This window comes from Rhipicephalus microplus, chromosome 4 (genome assembly GCF_043290135.1).
Source record: "Rhipicephalus microplus isolate Deutch F79 chromosome 4, USDA_Rmic, whole genome shotgun sequence".
NCBI lineage: Eukaryota > Metazoa > Arthropoda > Arachnida > Ixodida > Ixodidae > Rhipicephalus > Rhipicephalus microplus.
In genome coordinates this window covers 128,413,298-128,431,473 of record NC_134703.1, presented here as the reverse complement: position 1 = coordinate 128,431,473, position 18,176 = coordinate 128,413,298, and the positions used below count along the sequence as shown (strand labels likewise).

Here is an 18,176-nt window from a genome sequence, read left to right as displayed (position 1 = left end):
ACAAACGATTCGGTTCGATTCTGCTGACTTCCTCAGACTGACCCTCTTTAGTTAATTAAATAAATAATAATTAATTCAACCTAAGAATTTGAAACAAATTTTACTTCAAGAATCTGCCGTTTAAGGACAGTGCATGCACAAACAGTAGCTACCAAACATGACATCTATAGAGACAGATTACTATACAAGAAGAAAGAACTCTATACTAATAAAGGGGACTCCGAAATTAACAGAGCAGACATGCCTACCTAAATGAGACCTTAATGCGCTTTAGCAAGGATCATTTCAGAAATGCATAAATTCTTTTACTGTGAAATCATAAGAAACAAAGCTCGCATACTTGTCAAACCAATTCGCGGGCATACATGATGTATATGTCCGCGAATTTGTTTGCATACACATTGTGTAGGCAATCTTTCTGTAACAATTGTGAGAAATAAAATTCAATTGAGTTCAATTCACTTTTCTATCGTTGTCTGTTGGTGTTAGTTCCTCAATGCTCGCAGTGGGCTCTCTTGGTTGGTTGACAATGTCAGTGGCAAACATATAAAGTTGCATAACAATAATAACCGGGATTTTTACGACCCAGAATCTAGATGTGATTGAAAGACGCCAAGGTTCTTTGCCAGGATCTTTTTTTGGGGGGGTGGGTGAATGGAGTTTACTTGTTTATGACCTTGAATAGCAACCATTTCTCTTGTTTGGTCTCGGTAAAACACCAGCCTTTATCCGAATTTCGGGGGAAGGCTCTAGGATTGTCCAGTCATGTCTCTGGGCATATTATTAACAAGAAGAAGCAGCCAATCACAAGAAGCTTTGTAATTTCAGCCCTTGATCGGTGTAGTTGGTAGTAAGTCGTGCGTCAATGATATAACTGGTTTAAGGGTCTGAATATCGTGAACATGCTCAAATACAATGTGGAATGGGTATTATCAATATGGGTGGTTCCACACCCAAACACATCGATATGATTATGAAACCTGCTGTAATTATGGATTCCTAGGATCTTGTATTGGTGGGTGGCGTCGTTACTGCACACATACATAGGAAAATTTTTATTTTAAGGCTCTGAATTGATAGTTATCGGGACAGCAGCGCACGAGCCTATATATCGGAGGATGTGCTAACAGTTGATCTGACAGGGACGCTGAGTGTTACATCCACTAAAATCACGCCACCCTGCAATCTGTTCTCGGGGCAACATCTTGCAGCTATTGTTGATATATATAGCTGCGGCGTTGAGCAGCTTCCGAGATCTCTGACGTGCCCGACGTGGAAGGCGGTGTGCGGAGGCTGCTTCTCGCCGTTGGAACACTTGTGAAGCTTGACCGTCGATACTGGCGTAGTTCGCGGGCGTTACCTGTTTCAAGTAGAGCCAGGCCACGACAACGATGGTGCATGATGCTGTGCGCGTGTATTACACGATCACTCTGTGAGAGTTCTTACCCACTGAGGGAAACAAGCAAGTCGTGTCGCCACTACGGAGGTCGCTAGCCGTTTGATTCCGTTGAAATTGAAGGCAGCCCGATTCCGAGAAGGCTGTCATACGCCCACTACAATTCCCTGCGTGGTATACGATGCGGTAAGGAACGACGGGGGTGGCTGTATCTTTATGACGGGGGCGGTCATCGTCAGCGACATCGCTGCCTTTTTGTAAGGTGTCTGTTGGCGCGTATACACAAAGATAAAGGTTGAGTGAAACAAAGGGCCGGCCTGTGACGTCTTACGTGCGCGTTTATCATTTTTATTATTATTTGCTCGTACGCTTCGCGCGCTATTTCTCTTGTTTCCCGCCTTCTATTTTCCTTTGCTGCTTTTTTTTTTCGTTCTCGCCTGGAAGGCAGGGAGCGATATTAAAGTTTTCGGTGTCCGGCGCCGCGCAGCGGTTGTGGGCGCTACGTATAGGCACGCACGAGCGCGCCTTCGGGGTTTCATCGCCGCCCCGGCCGGTGGGCTTTCCCTCCTGGCAGCGGGCCGATCCTTCACAAAGCCTCTGGGGAATGCAAGATTAATCTTGCCGATCGAATCTAAATGGAACGCTTCTTTCTTTCTTTCTTTCTTTCTTTCTTTCTTTCTTTCTTTCTTTCTTTCTTTCTTTCTTTCTTTCTTTCTTTCTTTCTTTCTTTTTTCTCTCCAGTCGATTCACATTTTCTTCCACCTTCCAATCTTACTTTACTTATTTTTTTTCTTCCTGTCGCGCTCAGCTTCATTTCTCAAGCCGTCGAGTTTTCTAAGCTCAGCTCTCACCTTTTCCTCTTTTTTCTCTTCGTTTCTTATCTTCCTCGCCCCGTTTGTCCTTTTCTGGCTCTCGAATAATCGCCTTTTTAATCATATGTGCTCTGTGTCGCGTAAATCATATACAGCTAGACAAACCTCCTTCTTTTCTAGATCAAGCGTCTGTTAAGTGTTTAAAGAAAAGTTTCGGTGATGGGTGTCTTTTCACGCGGTGCACATGCGTCTTTTCTTGATTAGCGGTCTCTTTGTGTGTTGTCTCTCATTAATGCTAACGCTATCTGAATCCAGCTCTGTTGCATACAGTATTAGCATGTTTGAAGAGAGAGAGAGAGAGATAAATGGAGAAGAAAGGCAGGGAGGTTAACCAAGCTTGGCTCGGTTGGCTACCCCAGACTTGGGGTTGGGGAAAGGGGGAATAATAGAAAGGAAAAAGATAAAAAAGAAGAGAAGTAAGAAAGAGAAGCATGAATAGTCAGCTCGAGACTACACAGCACGGTCTCAGACTGTTCTTTCACAAGCGGTCGTGTAGTCCGGTGGTTCTTAAGAAGTACAAGAGAGCTTTCGTGGCTTTGCGCGTATGGTGAATCGTCGGCGAAGGTCCCAGGATCTTCTCTTCTGTGAGCGGCCGTGAATCCAGCTGACAGAGCTTGGCTTCCATAATACGTCGTTCGGTCTGGTATGCTGGGCAATGGCATAGAATGTGCTCAAGCGTTTCCTCGCAGGCGCAGATGTTGCATGCCGAAGCGCTCGCCATTATGAGCATGTTTGAAAAAAAATGAAGAAATAGCAGGACCTGAATTCACAAGAAACGTTCGTGGGAGATTCGGTTGAAACGTGATGTCTAACGTGAATACCCCTAACGAATGAAGTCGGCGGCCAATGGAAAAGAGCATTAACGCAAAACTTCGACATTAAGGCTTCCGGTTCCGTGAACCGATATTTCCTGTCCCAGTGCACTCCACACGTCGTTCCAGAACTTCCGCTATTGTCATTTACTGGAAGGAAGTTACTGGAAGCCTCATGCTGCAGTACTGTTTTTAATTAGATTTAGTGCGTTTCTGAATCTGTTCAGATATAAAAGTACACGAAGATATATTTGCCTAGCGTTTATGCAGTATGATCGCACGAAAATTCGCCGTGGACGACTGAAGTTCTGATGGTTCGATGGTCCTTCAGCAAAGTAAACAAACTGACATGTGCTCGATTGTGCTGAGTAATATGTCGGTTATGTTAATATATTCCTATAGCTATTTCCGTCATTCACAATAAGATGAGTTTGTCTATGCTACATCGAAATGTTCGCAATTATTGACAGCGGCCCACGTAACAACGACACGAGCAATTCGACGATGGTTAATAGATGAAGCTTCTATATCCAGAAGCTTCGCTAGTAATTGTCAATCGTATAACGTCGTAATTGACATTATCGAGTCGACAGGTTGCTCCAGCCGGCAGGATTTTCCCGCCTTTTTACTCGTGGGAGGACGCCTCAACAAAAAGCAAAGGTAACACCGAAACTATAGATACAAAGGTATCACTAGCGATCGTCTTCGAACTTCAGGTGCACACACAGTACATCTACACAGCTATATAAATGACAGCCAGCACGCTCATCTATCACGCTCGCTTCGATCATCTTCTTGTTGGTATCCCTGTTTACGCGGGAACGTAATGACAAGCATTACGTAAGAAGACAAAACAAGCAAAGCACCCGACGATGTGACGAGCCGAGCAAGCGTCGTAATGAGAAAAATTCCAAGTCTCTCCATGGCGAACGCGTCCATTCGTCGTGACTGACGAAACGTATATATATATATTCCGTCCGAGATAGGTTATCTTGACTGAGTGCTAACAGGGTGCCTGGCGTGATAGATGTTTCCCGGTAGAAGGTGCACGCCGCCTTGCGCGCCCATATCCCCGTCTCGGCTCGTTGGCAGCGGCGCTTTCGACTCTTCGGTATACGCGATAGAAACAATCAGATCAGTCCCGGGAAAATGGATCGCTCCTACTTCTGCACCAGCCCCGCTCTTTGCCCTTTCTTCGGGCTACGTCTTCACTGCCCTCCTCCTTCTCCTTTTTCTCTACACCGCCGCCTCGTCCGACGCCCTCACTCTTTGCACCTGTACGCTCTTCTCCGCAGAGATATTGAAGCTGCTAGAGTGTGAAGTTCATTCCGCAGGCGCTTGATTTTTAGGTCCTGCCTGTAATACGGCACACGTTCGAGTATATACACAGGTTACCAGCTTTATATGTGTCAGTGCCCGACTATCCGCTTTCCCTCATCCCCACATCAGCCTCTACGCCCTCCACAGGTGGCCTCGCATTTCGCTTTCATTTTTAATGCTTCGCATGTCACCAGTATACTGCGAGATGAGGTGTGCGAGTCGCGGTGCCTTTTTACGGAGTCTCTACAATCTAAGCATTCCTATAGATACAGGGGAATCAATTTAAAGCGTGAGAGAGTGGTAGAAAGTATAAAACGACAACCGTGGTTTCAAGGTGCGATCGCGTGCCGAAAACCGGCTGCCGTGTACACTAAGTCCTGCCATGTCTTTGACTCCCGTCGCCCCTTAAGAGGCTTTTCCTGCATTCCTAAGCGAGTATTCACTACTTAACGCCCGGGCTGACTCTGTGTGCTGCTTCCGTTTGGCGTGACGCAACGGCGCTTGTGTTTTCAGTTTCGGCGTCGTTGCTCACACGGACACTTGATATATCGCGACCTCCTTTATCTTCTGCCGGCTTTCTCACAATAAGATACAACGTATCTACAGTTTATGCAAAAATCTAGCATGCACAACATCATGCATGTGTATGTTTTATCACTTGGGGCGTAAGTTACGCCATAATATTAGCGGTGGACCAAGCCGTTTTTAAAGACTTCCTTCATTGCTAACTGTCCAAGCCGAAAACTTGCATAAGTATCACACTCTGTCATATTATAATCAATAATTGGCTACGTTGAGATTGTAGATTCTAGCTTCCAACCTCAGGGTGGGGCGGGGGGGTCGCTTTTGCTGAGCCGAGATGACGTTCCAAACTGTATACGACATGTGCGCCCACGTAAGGCGCCCACACCAACACCTTGCCATCTTCAACAGCACGGCTATCGTTCATCTTTGCAAATTGCCAAGCGCGCTATGCTAAACACTGGCGAAGACATCGCCCGTGTCGTCCAACGGACCAACAATAACTCGCCACTCATGCATGTTTTCTACACGGTCCCACACGATTCGCGAGTGGCCGATGCCAATCAGTCGACTCGGTTTTTACGTGCGCAAGGTTGTTGGCTTGCGGCAAAGACCAGTCATATTTCGGCGCCCGCCTCCCCGCACCGCTTTTTCTTCGAAAATATGATTGGTGAGCCCGGTTCGCCCGCCTCGGAGATGTTTGCTCGCCCCCTCAATGCCTCATAGGCCAGTTTTCTTCCTGGCGCTCTCGCTTTTCCGCGACGGTTATCCATCATAACTGCGAACTTTCTGACAACCAGCCAGACTGGTTAGCGCCTTCTCTCTCTATTCGCTTTTTCTTCCACCACACTCTCTCTCTTTCTTAGAACCCCCTCTCTCGTTCCAGAGTTTCGCTTCTCATTGGCGGAGCATCTCGCTCGATCCGTCAAAATCGCACAAGCTCCTGACAAGTGATTGAACCTGCCTCGTTTGTTTAAGTTCTCTTCCCACCCCCCTCACTTTTCGATTTCCGGCGTTTTCTCTCGTCTGACCTTCGTTTCTCGTTCCGTAGTTTCTTCTGTCAAGAGGGTGGAGGGTGGGGCTTGAGACGAGGTCTTCAAGCTCAGTGTTCACTTTCGCCGCTGCCGTTTTTCTTGGCGCTGCGGACGCTGATCGAGTGGGCATCGACGCGCGCGGCACGCTTCCGTCTTCGTTTCGCCTGTCGACGCGGGCCGAACGGGTGATGGAGAGGGCGCTCTCTCCTTTTCACTCTTCTTCGCTTCCAGCATTTGCTCGTCGCTTGCAAAAAGGAGGAAGACAAAAATAGTTTAACCCAGCTTACTACAACAACAACTAGTACTGCTAAGGGGGGCCGCCGATCGCAAGGCAGGAAGATATCCCAAGGGCACTAACGGCTGGCATTGCGTGATGTGGCGGGAGACGAGAAGAAAACAAGTCTCGGTAAAGAGGAGGGCTGGGAGAGGAGGAAAGACTGCTTAGAAAGGAAGCACTGTCGAAGGCCCAGCAAGCCGTTGCCGCCAAAGGGAGCCTTGTGTGGGTGGTGGGTGTAGCTGTGTGCGGACCTGCCAGCGGCAGCAGCAGGGCTCGTCGGCGGCGCGGAGACTCCCTGAAAGGATTCCCGGAGGGTTGTGCTCCTTTCCTCGAGACCCGATTTCTCGGCGTCGCACCTTCGGCTGTGCTGGCCGGTCTACCCTTTCTTCCCGAACGGCTCTCTCCTTTGCTCCCTGTTTTTTTTTTCGCCTCGGACCTTCTTTATTCCTGTCCGCCACGTAGTATATATATCCTGCCGGGCCTCTTCTTCGCCTCCTTTCCCCTTTCTTTATCTGGACCGGCGAGACGGATGGGCCCCGCTGTCTTGCTGTCTTGCCCACGCATGCACCGCTGGGTGCCTCGCACTGCCTGCAGGACCCTGGCTTCCTTTCTTCCTCGGCTCTCTTTCGATGCCCCGTCTTTGTGGGCCTCCTGCCGTCCTGCCTGTATTCTTTGCCCTCCCGAAAGGAATAAAAAATAAATGGCCCCTCGTTAGGCCTAATGAGAGTTTATTGATCAGTTTGGAAACGCAGCCGGCGCGCTCCTTTTCTGGACCCGTATAGCACCCCCCCCCCCCCCCCCCTCCCGTATACTTCGCTTCTTGTACAGCGTCGCCGCGCGAGTGTATATGCAGTGCTACTGGTATTCCGCGCTGCCACATTGGGCGTGGGACGGAGTGAGTAGTGGTCTGTGGAGGGGCTGTTTCTCGAGATGTATCTGCGGTGGTGACCGCTTGGAGGTACCTGGAGTTTATATTTGGTTTAGGAATGAAACAACTTGACCGAAAGTACTTTTACAACTTCTCAAATAATTTTTGCTAATTCTATGCGCAACTGCTTTAATACTGTGATTCGCGAGGAAGGCATGAATCAGATATGAGGTGCCTTGCGCAAAGATTGATTGATTGATTGATTGATATGTGGGGTTTAACGTCCCAAAACCACCATATGATTATGAGAGACGCCGTAGTGGAGGGCTCCGGAAATTTTGACCACCAGGGGTTCTTTAACGTGTACCCATATCTGAGCACACGGGCCTACAACATTTCCGCCTCCATCGGAAATGCAGCCGCCGCAGCCGGGATTTGAACCCGCGCCCTGAGGGTCAGCAGCCGAGTACCTTAGCCACTAGACCACCGCGGCGGGGCGACCCTTGCGCAAAGAGGCATCAGCTTCTTGAAATGGCATATTTGTATAAGCAGCGAAATTGTCTTCAGCATTGACGTTACTATATGCCTAAGTTGGCCTGAGTGCATGTATCAAAGGCTTACCGTGTGTATAACGGTCGAGTTGCGTGTTTAGTATGTTGGGCGTTAATTAATATTCGTCGAGGGCGTATGCGTGGGTTTCGGAAGGAGTTGCTTATCATCTGTCCGGAGCAGCGAAAAAGATGGCGTCACCGTTTATGGAGGAAAATGACTGAGGGGAAAGGGGATGGATGTTAACTAGTTTGCCATTGACTGGTATTGTACTCTGTACAGGGGAAAGAGATGAGCGAGACGGAAGAATATAGCGAAGAAGAAATTAGGTATGCTAATAATGGCTGTAATCCGGTGCTTCTTACTATGATATATGAATGGAATGCTCCCTTCTTGTTTTAAAATAGAAGCTGTTGTTGTGTTGACGTGGAAATTAGAATAGACATGTAAAAATAACGCTAGCACGGTTTCTTTTATTCGTCTTCAGCTTGTAGGTCCTGACGTTGTTTCCACTTCGGCCACACTTCAACAATTTTTGTTCAGCTGGTCAAACGTTATCCTTATGTTTCCATATATAAAGCAGATAGGATGGAGAAATGAATGAAGGGAGAGTAAAAAGTATTCATTTGCTGAAAAGTACATGAAAAGTTCCTGCAGCAAGCAGTGACTAAAGCCAGTGGCTGATGCCAGGAGGTGGATGGGGTGGTTCAACCTCCTCTCCCCTTCCGCTCCGAAATCTTTAGATTTTCGGTGTGTATACATGTACATACATACATTATTAATCCTGTCCCGCCTAAAGGGCTGGATATAGCCAGCAAATTAACTATCTAGTTTGTCAGCTATAATAATAGCAATTTAGCCGGGACCAGACTAACGGTGATATATACAAACACGCGCACCAACATGCATAAACGTGACCTAGGCCTCCCCCTGCCCCATAATATAAAAAATGTGTGTGGCTGCGCATCTGACTACAGTCTTAACGCCTGACGAGCTAGTAGCATCCTAAGTGTCGAGTCATCCTGTAGCGGTTCCATTTGTTTTGAAAGGTGATTTGTGTAAAACTCTGTCAATTACCTTTAACTCACTGCAAAATTTAAGCTACGAACGATTGGTTACTTACGTTAGGAATGTATTCTTAAGAAAGAATTCGTGGTTCCGTCTATTCCCCGTCTTTGAGTTGATAAATCTGTGCGAAATGCTAAAGTTTTTACGTTTCAATTTCCGGACCTGAATAAGTTGACATCAGTTTCATATTTCACGCAAAGTTCATAATTAAAGTATATTGGTCAATTGCACAAAAAACAAGCGTCTCCCGACATGCGAGTACTTATAGGTAAATAAATAAATAAATAAATAAAACAAGTAAATAAATAAATAAATATGCATGAGCTTTTATTATATTTGCTGGTAGTGTTTGCCGAGTGAATTAATACCGGGAACTGTCGGCAGTTAGAAATGCATTTTAAATGCATGGCACCTTCGCCGCAGTAAGGAAAGAAAAAATAATAACAGACCACGAGTAAATGGCTAGCGCTATGAAAGCCTTAATTCCTTCCCTCGTCTGACTGGCTATCATTCGCAACTTCCATTTTCAGCGGGCAGTTCAACAAGCCTCCGATAGATGGCACCAGGAGGAGCGGCAGCTTTTTACTTCTCGAGATCGAAAGGTAAGCATGTCTGGCGGGCTGCTTCTTTTGACCGGGTTTCCGGCGGGATTGTTCTTTCCTGGCTAAAATGGGTAATAAAACAGAGTTGCGAAGTGCTTTTCACTTTCAAGATTGCAAGTCGAGAGGCCCGTGCCCTTTGGACATTCAAAACAGGCGCCGAAATAAAGCCGACGTAGTATGTTTTTTTTTTTTTCGGGTTTCATAAATTTTTTAGTACAGCAAGTGCTTTGATTACGCTCTTTCTTGGTGACCTAGCAAAACGAAGTAATCGTAGAAAAGCTCTGCTTAACTCTTTTCGCTATAACGTGCTTTCGTACCACGTTGGGATAAATAAACAAGCTAATAAGAAGAAAACTCGCCGTAACATTAAACGCTATTAATTAAAGACTTATTACACAGGACTTCTTTATCAGAACAGGTACTGGGCTGCTGTGACTGTGATAGAAAAATATATATTGATGGTAAGAGTTAATTTGACTTGGATAACTGCGTGCGTGAAACTTAATTTTACTTTGATTACTGCGTACGTTGGAATTAATTTAACTTTGATTACTGCGTATATGCAGCCTTAAGGAATGCAAAAAATATAAAGAAATAACGAAGGAAAGGCGATGCAAACATTTGCCTTTCTTTTTGCTATCAGTGAAGAGTAACTGCTTACGTGAAAGTCGGGACTGTTTTGCTTTTGAGCTTTCGAATTTTACCGCATGTGGGTCTTTTAATGTTGTCGTTAACCTCCTGTATCCCATCGGATATATTGCGACTTATTAATCTCCCTGCGTGCTTAAAGAAACGCGACTAAACCCGGCCTGAAGCATGCGCTGTAACACCACATCCTTGAAGATCGCCGTTTTCGACACAACTTTACCTTGGACAAGCTGGGTTCATACTCCTACATTCGAAGAGCAGTAAAGGAAAGAAAGACTAAGAAGGCACAAGTGTACAGGTCACTGTTTTCGTTGTGGCTGTGTCTGTAGCGCTGTATACGCAGAGATATATGCGGGCAAGGACTGTCCACTCTAGCAAAAGTTAGAATATTTTAATAATTAGTAGCCGATTGAATTGGGCCAGCTGGTACCTCTGAAATTAAAGGGTAAAAACAGTGCCCTGTTTGTCTCTCTTCTTAATCTCGCCGTTCGGGAAGTTTAGTATGAGTATGCTATTTTCACTTTTAGGTCCCTAGTGGTTGAGCGCTTCACTCTCACGTCCTGTTTGACGCCTTGTTTACAGACTAAAAATGGGACCTCGAGAACGCTTAGTTCCTGACGGCAAGTGTATGCTATAATGAGATTCCTTTGCTGGGTCGCCGCCAGAACCCACTGTGCGAGCCGACAGTTGCTTCTCCAAGTCTTGACTATCAAAGCAGAGTGGTTTCCGCGTTACTGTCAATGGAGGCCCACGTGCGTTCGTGCGCCCCGTTTATTTATTTTATGTATGTCTGACGCCAGCAGTTCTGGATGTGGTCGACCACTGCAACACAATTTTGATCGAGCAGCAGTTCTTTTCCTTTTTTTTTTGTTTAGTGTATTGCAGTGAGACGCAGAGGTATCTATTCATTCATGTATACGCATGCCTCGTCCTGTAGTTGAACAGAGTTTCCTTTTTATAATTGAAGATCTCGATTCTTAAAACCTCGTGTTTACTTGGGCAGCATGGACCCGCTGCAGAAAGTTCTTAGCCATCGGTCTCTTGCGTGCAGCAGTAATAACACAAAGTACGTATCTATATTGCAAAAAAAAACTTCGCGCATATCCACGGAAATCCGGTGTAACTGCTACCACTGGTGCCCCATCGGGACTGTGTAGCTCTGCACCAATGTTGGCCATCGTGTTTGTCAGGATCCTTATATAGCCAAAAAGCACCCATGTGCCGCATGCTGGCGTCACTTTATAAGACCACTACTTGCTCGTGCTCCTTCATCCCGATTCCACCCCTGATTTTCGGTACAGTTTTGGCTACCCTTTTCAAGTTACGTTTGTTACGTCTGTTATTGCGTCTGTCTCAAAACAAAGCTGGTCTTGTATTTACGTTAAAATACATTGATTTGATTTATATGTGGGGTTTAACGTCCCAAAACCACTATATGATTATGAGAGACGCCGTAGTGGAGGGCTCCGGAAATTTAGACCACCTGGGGTTCTTCAACGTGCACCCAAATCTGAGCTACGTTAAAATACAGGCCGCTCAAACTCGGGCAAAGAGGGAAGTGAAGACACCGTGAACACCGGCGTCCGCGGTGTCTTCACATCTCTCCTGTGTCCGTGCATGTTTGTATACACCCGGCCCTTTAACAGGAATACTTACCAGCTACAGCTATATGCTCTGTTATGAGCTGTACATCTCGCACAACTGAAAAACTCTTGCAGTCCGCTTACGAGTGGAATGTAATTCCAAGTGCTCCGATTTGCGACCGAGCCCCAACGTGCGCACAACGCCTGCACACCTCGGAATGGGGAGGAACCGGCTAGGCCAGCGTATCCGGCCGGAGTGTCTTTGAATCGGAGTTCTCAAATATACAACGCTGTACCCAACTCTTATCACCGCACGCGGACATGCGTTGTTGTGGGGGAGGTCCGTATAGTGCGCGGGGCACCCTTCGCGCCACGACCATATAGAGCATGCTCTCTCTTGCGAGACCGTGTAATCGGTACCCGCCACCTCCCCTTCGCTATATAATTGCATCTGCCTCGCCGCGGCGCGCAGTATCAACGCAGCTATGCGGATGCGCATTTGACATTTATTTGCATGCAAGGTCGTACACACGCACAGACGCGAGGTGGCGCGCATGTATGTGTACATGCAGTGCACGAGTTAGTCTTGGGAGCCCGCCTACGATTAGGTATACGTGTGTGCGGTATGCCCGAGAGTTCGCACAACGGCCGGTCGAGGCGGCGGCGTCGTCGGGGACTTGGCGAATTACCTTTGCACTCTCGCGGTCATTGCTCAACAGGACCACCTATTATTTGGGCGCAGCTGTCTCGTCTCACGCCTGAGAGCGTGCGAGATATCGGAATACATAACAACCTCAACAAAGAACATCAACAACAACTAAAAAAAGATTAATAGAGAAAGAAAATTGCACGGCTACATGCCAGTATACTATTTGCTTTTGAGACGTGCTTATGGCATATACTCGGGTCTGTGATGGCCTGATGTATAGGGGCGTTAAGTTGGGCGAGATGATCCAGGAAAATCTATAACTTCGATGTCATGACGCCCATATACGCTTCGTCCTGCTCGTTTGGTCGTGTCGTGAAAGTGGTTTGAACAATACGGAACCCTATAGCTCGATAGCTCGTCCACTGCTTGTATTGTTTAAGACTTTCCTCACTAGGCGCACTGTACTCACGGATTGCCGATACTGAAATTGAACAAGGAAGCATTCATAGCGGACCGGAGAAAGGGGGGTGGAATAGGAACCTCTACGCTCCTAATGAAGTTCTGGTTAAATGCGGCTATATTCGGGAAACCAAATGAAAAATGTCCGGTTTCCTGGCAGTATCTAGCACTTTAAGCGTAACCTGAGACTGTATACTTTCATTTAGCATCGTAGTAACGGAATGACAGCTCTCTACAAAAATACGAGTGTATACGACAGGCTGTCAGCAAGAGGGCGTAGTTTTTTTTTTTTTTTTTGAAAAATGCAATCTTGCTACAAAAAAAAAAGAAGGTAGTATTACTTGCTAAATTTGGGGTAATAATAATTTGTCTCATATGTTACAACTCTGCTAGCAAATGCAGCGAGGGTGGCAACAGTTACTACCTCTGTCGTTACTATAGTATTTAGTAACTATAACTACCGTATCAGTTAGCAACCATAAGTAGTAACTTTCGACGGTATTTAAAAAATAGTAGCAAGAGACACTACCGTGTTCATATTGCCGTATTATTTCTCCGTTGTCAATTCTGGTCAATTAATGTCTCACTGCTGAACGACTTGGGGTAAGCTCGAGTGGTGTGTCATGGACGCAAGGAATACGTGGGAGGGTTTAGAAAAAAAGGTTTTACGATTTAGAGTACTAAGTACTCTACTATGGGAGGGCATGTGTGTTTAGAAAAAAGTTTTTAACGATTTATAGTATGAAGTACTCTTCTATGGGAGGGCATAAAGCCGTCCCTAAACAATGTCTGGAGTGATATTAGTATGTGTTTAGAAAAAGGGGGTAACGATTCAGAGTACTATAGGCACTATGGGAAAGCATAAAGCCGTCCCGTGGGCCTCAAACAGACGCTGATGCCGTACAAAAAGTGGCACAGAGTAAGTGACTACCACTGATACATATAGCCCCTGCTTTGAATCTACATGTTTGCAGGTACGCACATGGCACAGGTGAGCACTTGTGTTTCAGGTGAATTAAAAAAAAAAAACTGTAAGCCGGGAACACTATACTATGCTACTAGGTTACGTGCGTTTGGGGAAGTAGCACAAGACGTTTAATCAGCCCCACTTAAGAATGATACGTAATATCAATTTATCATACAAAGACCACACGAAAGCGTTCTATACAGCCGCCGATACAAGGTATGCCGAACTCGTTCACATAGTCCCAGTGCATTTGTATGTTAAACAGTGCTAGTACATCGGTGGTTTGAAGGTAATAATCGTTTAAGGGGTATTAGTAAACATTCCAAAGCTACGATATTATTATGAGACACGCTGTAGTAACGGACTCCTGATTAATTTTACCATTTGTTTAATGTTGATACTCGTGTCTTTTTAGTTTGTTGTAATTTACTAAGTTTGTTGTGATTTTCTAGGGCAACACGTGTAGCACTTGCTAATTGTTCTTTAACTTGTAGATCTCCGCTTCTACAATAGCAGAATGACGCTTATATATCTTGGTTGCGTAATTTAAAACAACTGTTTTTTCTTGATCCATGGATATCTTCTGCGCCATCTTTCCGTCAAAGCTGATATGTCAAGACAATTTCTCTCAAAAATAATTACAGTAGGCATTGCCTACTATTTCACATTAGATAGCGAATGGCCGCGTTGCCAAAGTTAAGTTAGTACCGGCTGCAGTTAGTTACTACCTATTTCATTCCACTTGCTAATTCTGTATACGTAGGCAGTAAACAGGTAGCAAAAAGCTAGTAACGGTCCAAGAAAGGTAGTAAGTGCTGCAGTTACTGTTTGCTTGCAGCTGTTACCTGTTTACTAACTTCTATTTAAGAGTGTAGAGGATGTTGTAAACCTGTTGCTATGATTTCTGTGGCAACTCTTATAGTGTAGATGACGAGTAGAGCATGCGAGAACCTATTCAAAGAAAACTTGAGCAATTTTATTTGGTTTTTCAGTGTTCGCATACATATAGCCCCGTCCACGTCGCCAAGACGGCACGCAAATTCTAGAGTGCTTCTTGGGCAGATGGAAGGAGCCTCATATCGTCCTTAGTCTATTTTAATGGGCTTCACTGAAATACCCTAACATGTAAAGGGTCAATGTCATTATGAAAATTAATGTGATAATGTGTGTACTTAAAATTATTAGCGGAGTTTCTACAGTTTTTCTTCCGGCTACAACATAACGGTATACTTCTATCAAATATCAAACGTATTTAAACCACTTACTCCCAACTTTCCTGCTGCGGTTCGAGTACTGTTTTGGTCACGATCAAAACGTTGCTTTAATTCAATAGGCAAGTTATCTAAGTGACGCAAGTACGTGTTTTATTTGATAAAACCACGTTTGTGAGCCTGCCAGCCCAGAACTCAGTCAATGTTTTGAATTAGCAATGAAAAGAGCCGGCTTAATTGAGTTACGTGGGTGTGTTGCGGTAAACAGACTTTGAAAATGAGTGATGTGTGCAATTTTCTGACCTTGCCACATATCGCGAAGATGGGCACTATATGCCACGCTCTCCTCGGTTCAAATAACCGCGCCTTTGATCGGGTTTCTCACGTAACAGAATAGCATATTCTTCAACAGTAACAGTGCTAGGCTGCTCACTGGAAGGTCGCGGGATCGAATCTCTGCCGTGGCGATCGCATTCTGGTGGAGGCCAAATATTATAAAGGCCCGTGCACATACATTTAAGGCGTACGTTTATATAGAAAACTCGAGGTGGTTGAAATTTGTGTGCTTTCGACTACGGCGTCCATTATAATCGTACTGGTTTTGGGACGTGGTTTTATTCGTGGTTTCGGGTCGTAAAACCCCAGCAATTAAATTACTAACTGTAACAAGTTTCCTAATGAAGGCAGGAATCTCTTGACAGTAATACGGCATGCGAACACGGTACTGTAAAAATGATCGTAGAACCCAACTTCTCCTCGCGCCTCCCTTGACAAAGAGAGACGCGAGAGAGAGACCTAGATAGACCACGTGACTTCTGTCTTGGCTTGCAGCAGCAGAGTACAAGCAGCGACGCAACGCCCCGAAAGCAAGCAAACTTATAGTGCGCCCCTCGTTCATCATCTCGAATTACGCTTACCTCGCGTGGAGCGCCATGCTTCAGCTAAAACTTGATGCTTCACTGCAGGCTCCACACATGTGTCTTGAGTAGGCGTTGCGGCGCGTCTCTTCTTCAAAAATTACGAGGACTTTTTCACTAATGGCGCCGGTCAAATATGCATGAGTCTGCGTTGCGTTCTTTCGTTTCCGCTAACATATACTATCGGTGTTCGTCTGCTTTCGAAACAGCAGCGCAGAAGAGCTGTGCGTATGTGCTGCATGTGGCGTTCTCTATTGCATGGAAAACAGAGGTGGCGTAGACATGTATAGTGTCGCGTTTTAACCTAATATAGCATAATGTGCATATTCAACTCGCGACGCGAGGTATATGTACAAACTAACCCGTGGGAGAATGGCGGCGACTATTAAGGGCGCGTGGCTGTAGTAATTCAGAGAGCTCCCGAATCTCGAAAGAGGCAGAAATAATGAATAAGAGAGTGGAGTTACTTGTTAGCTCGAAAAGAGTCGTCGTCTATACTTGCTCCTTTTTTCACAAAATCGCGTTGCGACAATATTTTTTTTTTGCTTTATATACATAAGTGGAGTTAATGAAATAAGCCTGCACTCTATACGCGCTTTGTGCGTACGAGAAGCGAGGTTATCGCTCAGTTTGCGCAGCAAAAGAACGCCTTGTATGGATACATTTTTTCAAGTTGCTTGACTGAACTTCGCGCAAAGCTTGACTCGCTGTTGCTATGCACAGGCCAGCGTAGATGCGACTTGACTGTTGGGAAGAGCCAAACGTTGGCGCTGCCTTTCTTCCTCTTGCGATTTATACGTGTTGGCGGGCTTCTATCAAATTTGGCGCGGCTGTCGTTCTGTGTGTTCCAACGTAGCAAATTACGACACGTTCCGATTTCGTATACACCGGTGTCAAACAGCCACCTTTGATCGCGATCGGACCTGATACGCATCGAATTTCTTGACTATGATTTGCTTCCTTACGCAAGCTGCAGAAGTGAGCTAATCGCTCTCGAGCAGTTTGATCAAGATCAGGCTTAGTGGCGATCCACTGCAGTACGCGTGTGACATCTGTATTTGTTATCGTGAGTGATATTGTCGAAGTAGCGAATTTCTTAGCTATGGTTGATATTGTGTAAAACAAATGATGTGCTGAAAAGCTGTAACCATTCATCGCAGTGTCTTACTGAGAATGGAATAACGAAAAAAACAACCGTCATTGCATTGTTATCAACAAATGAAGATGGTGTATTGAAACCCTGATACGCGAGTATTATATATGGTCATGTCATCAAGACGGAACGTCTTCTTCGACGGCCGTGTCTCTGATGACTTCTCTGTGAGGAGTTATAAGGTTGGGAATTAAAAATTATGTTATTCTTTTATACAGAAGGGGCAGCTCTGTCGCCAGAAAAAGAAAGCTTTCGTAATTTGAAAGGCAGTTATTCAAGTTAAAGCACCTTAAATAACCGCTTGGGCCCAAGTTTAACAACAATTCAGCATAAGAATGTCGCTCTCCTTGCCTTATCACTGTTTTTTTTTTTTTGAAATCTATGGTTGACCAATAGGTGGTACCTATTCATAAAATAAACACAAAACTGAGTCAAAAGATTGCCTCCATGGCATTCAAAGAACAACGATAGCAGAACGAAAACATCAACTTTCCAGTAGCCACACCGCCAATTACAGAAAGAATGTTTGGTCATTCGGTTACTGCACGTTCGTGGCCAGTTTTTATAGGTCAACGTGCGCCCAAAAGAAATAAGGCTGAGATGGTGTTTCAGGTGAACATCGGAAGCATTTAAATTTTATATAGCACCTGACTTCTTTGGAAAGATGTCGTAAGTCAGCTGATGTAAGAGATGAAAATTACAGAGTACATTGTATCCATTTAATATTATTAGACCTTAACAGGCTGGTGAAGAATACGAAGTTTAATTATACTGCCGTGCACACATTGACACCTTGTAAATGCTCCTCGTAACGAGGCGATCATCTGTATAGTCGCCGGGAGTCCGAAATAAAGTGCAGCGCCTCGTTACAAACTTGCCGAGAATATATATTGTGTAGCACCCTATATCTACGAGCACATTCTTCTACATTAGGAACGAGAAAAGGTATCGCGAGAGATTCGCGTGGATACCTTGTATATGCTTGGCAGGTAATTATTATTTTTTGTTGCTCTTTCTTTCATCGTCCTGGGCCGAATCGCAGTGGTCAGTGCGGTGCAAAACACCCTGCAGCGCGCCTGCCAGGCAGTGCATATTCGCGGAGACCACACACGGCGATCTTAACAAATGGCGCGACGGCGCCGTATCTGCGGCTGCTCTATCTCGCTCGCCATATATGGGAGGAGTGGGAGGAACCATATAGGTGCACCCCGAGAAAGATGGCCGCTGGGTGGCTTTTCTGGTATCGCATGCCCGGCGAGCGGTGACAGT

At 45.5% G+C, this 18,176-nt stretch overlaps 1 long non-coding RNA gene across 5 annotated transcripts in view; it reads left to right on the top strand.

Annotated features, from left to right (window-relative positions):
- Window positions 1–18,176, top strand: part of LOC142814606 (uncharacterized) — a 402,191-nt gene that overhangs the window by 287,623 nt on the left and 96,392 nt on the right. For all 5 annotated transcript variants that reach the window (XR_012894969.1, XR_012894967.1, XR_012894968.1 and 2 more), the window contains one exon: window positions 9,249–9,320. This is a non-coding gene — a long non-coding RNA (uncharacterized LOC142814606). The remainder of the gene's footprint in view (window positions 1–9,248; window positions 9,321–18,176) is intronic.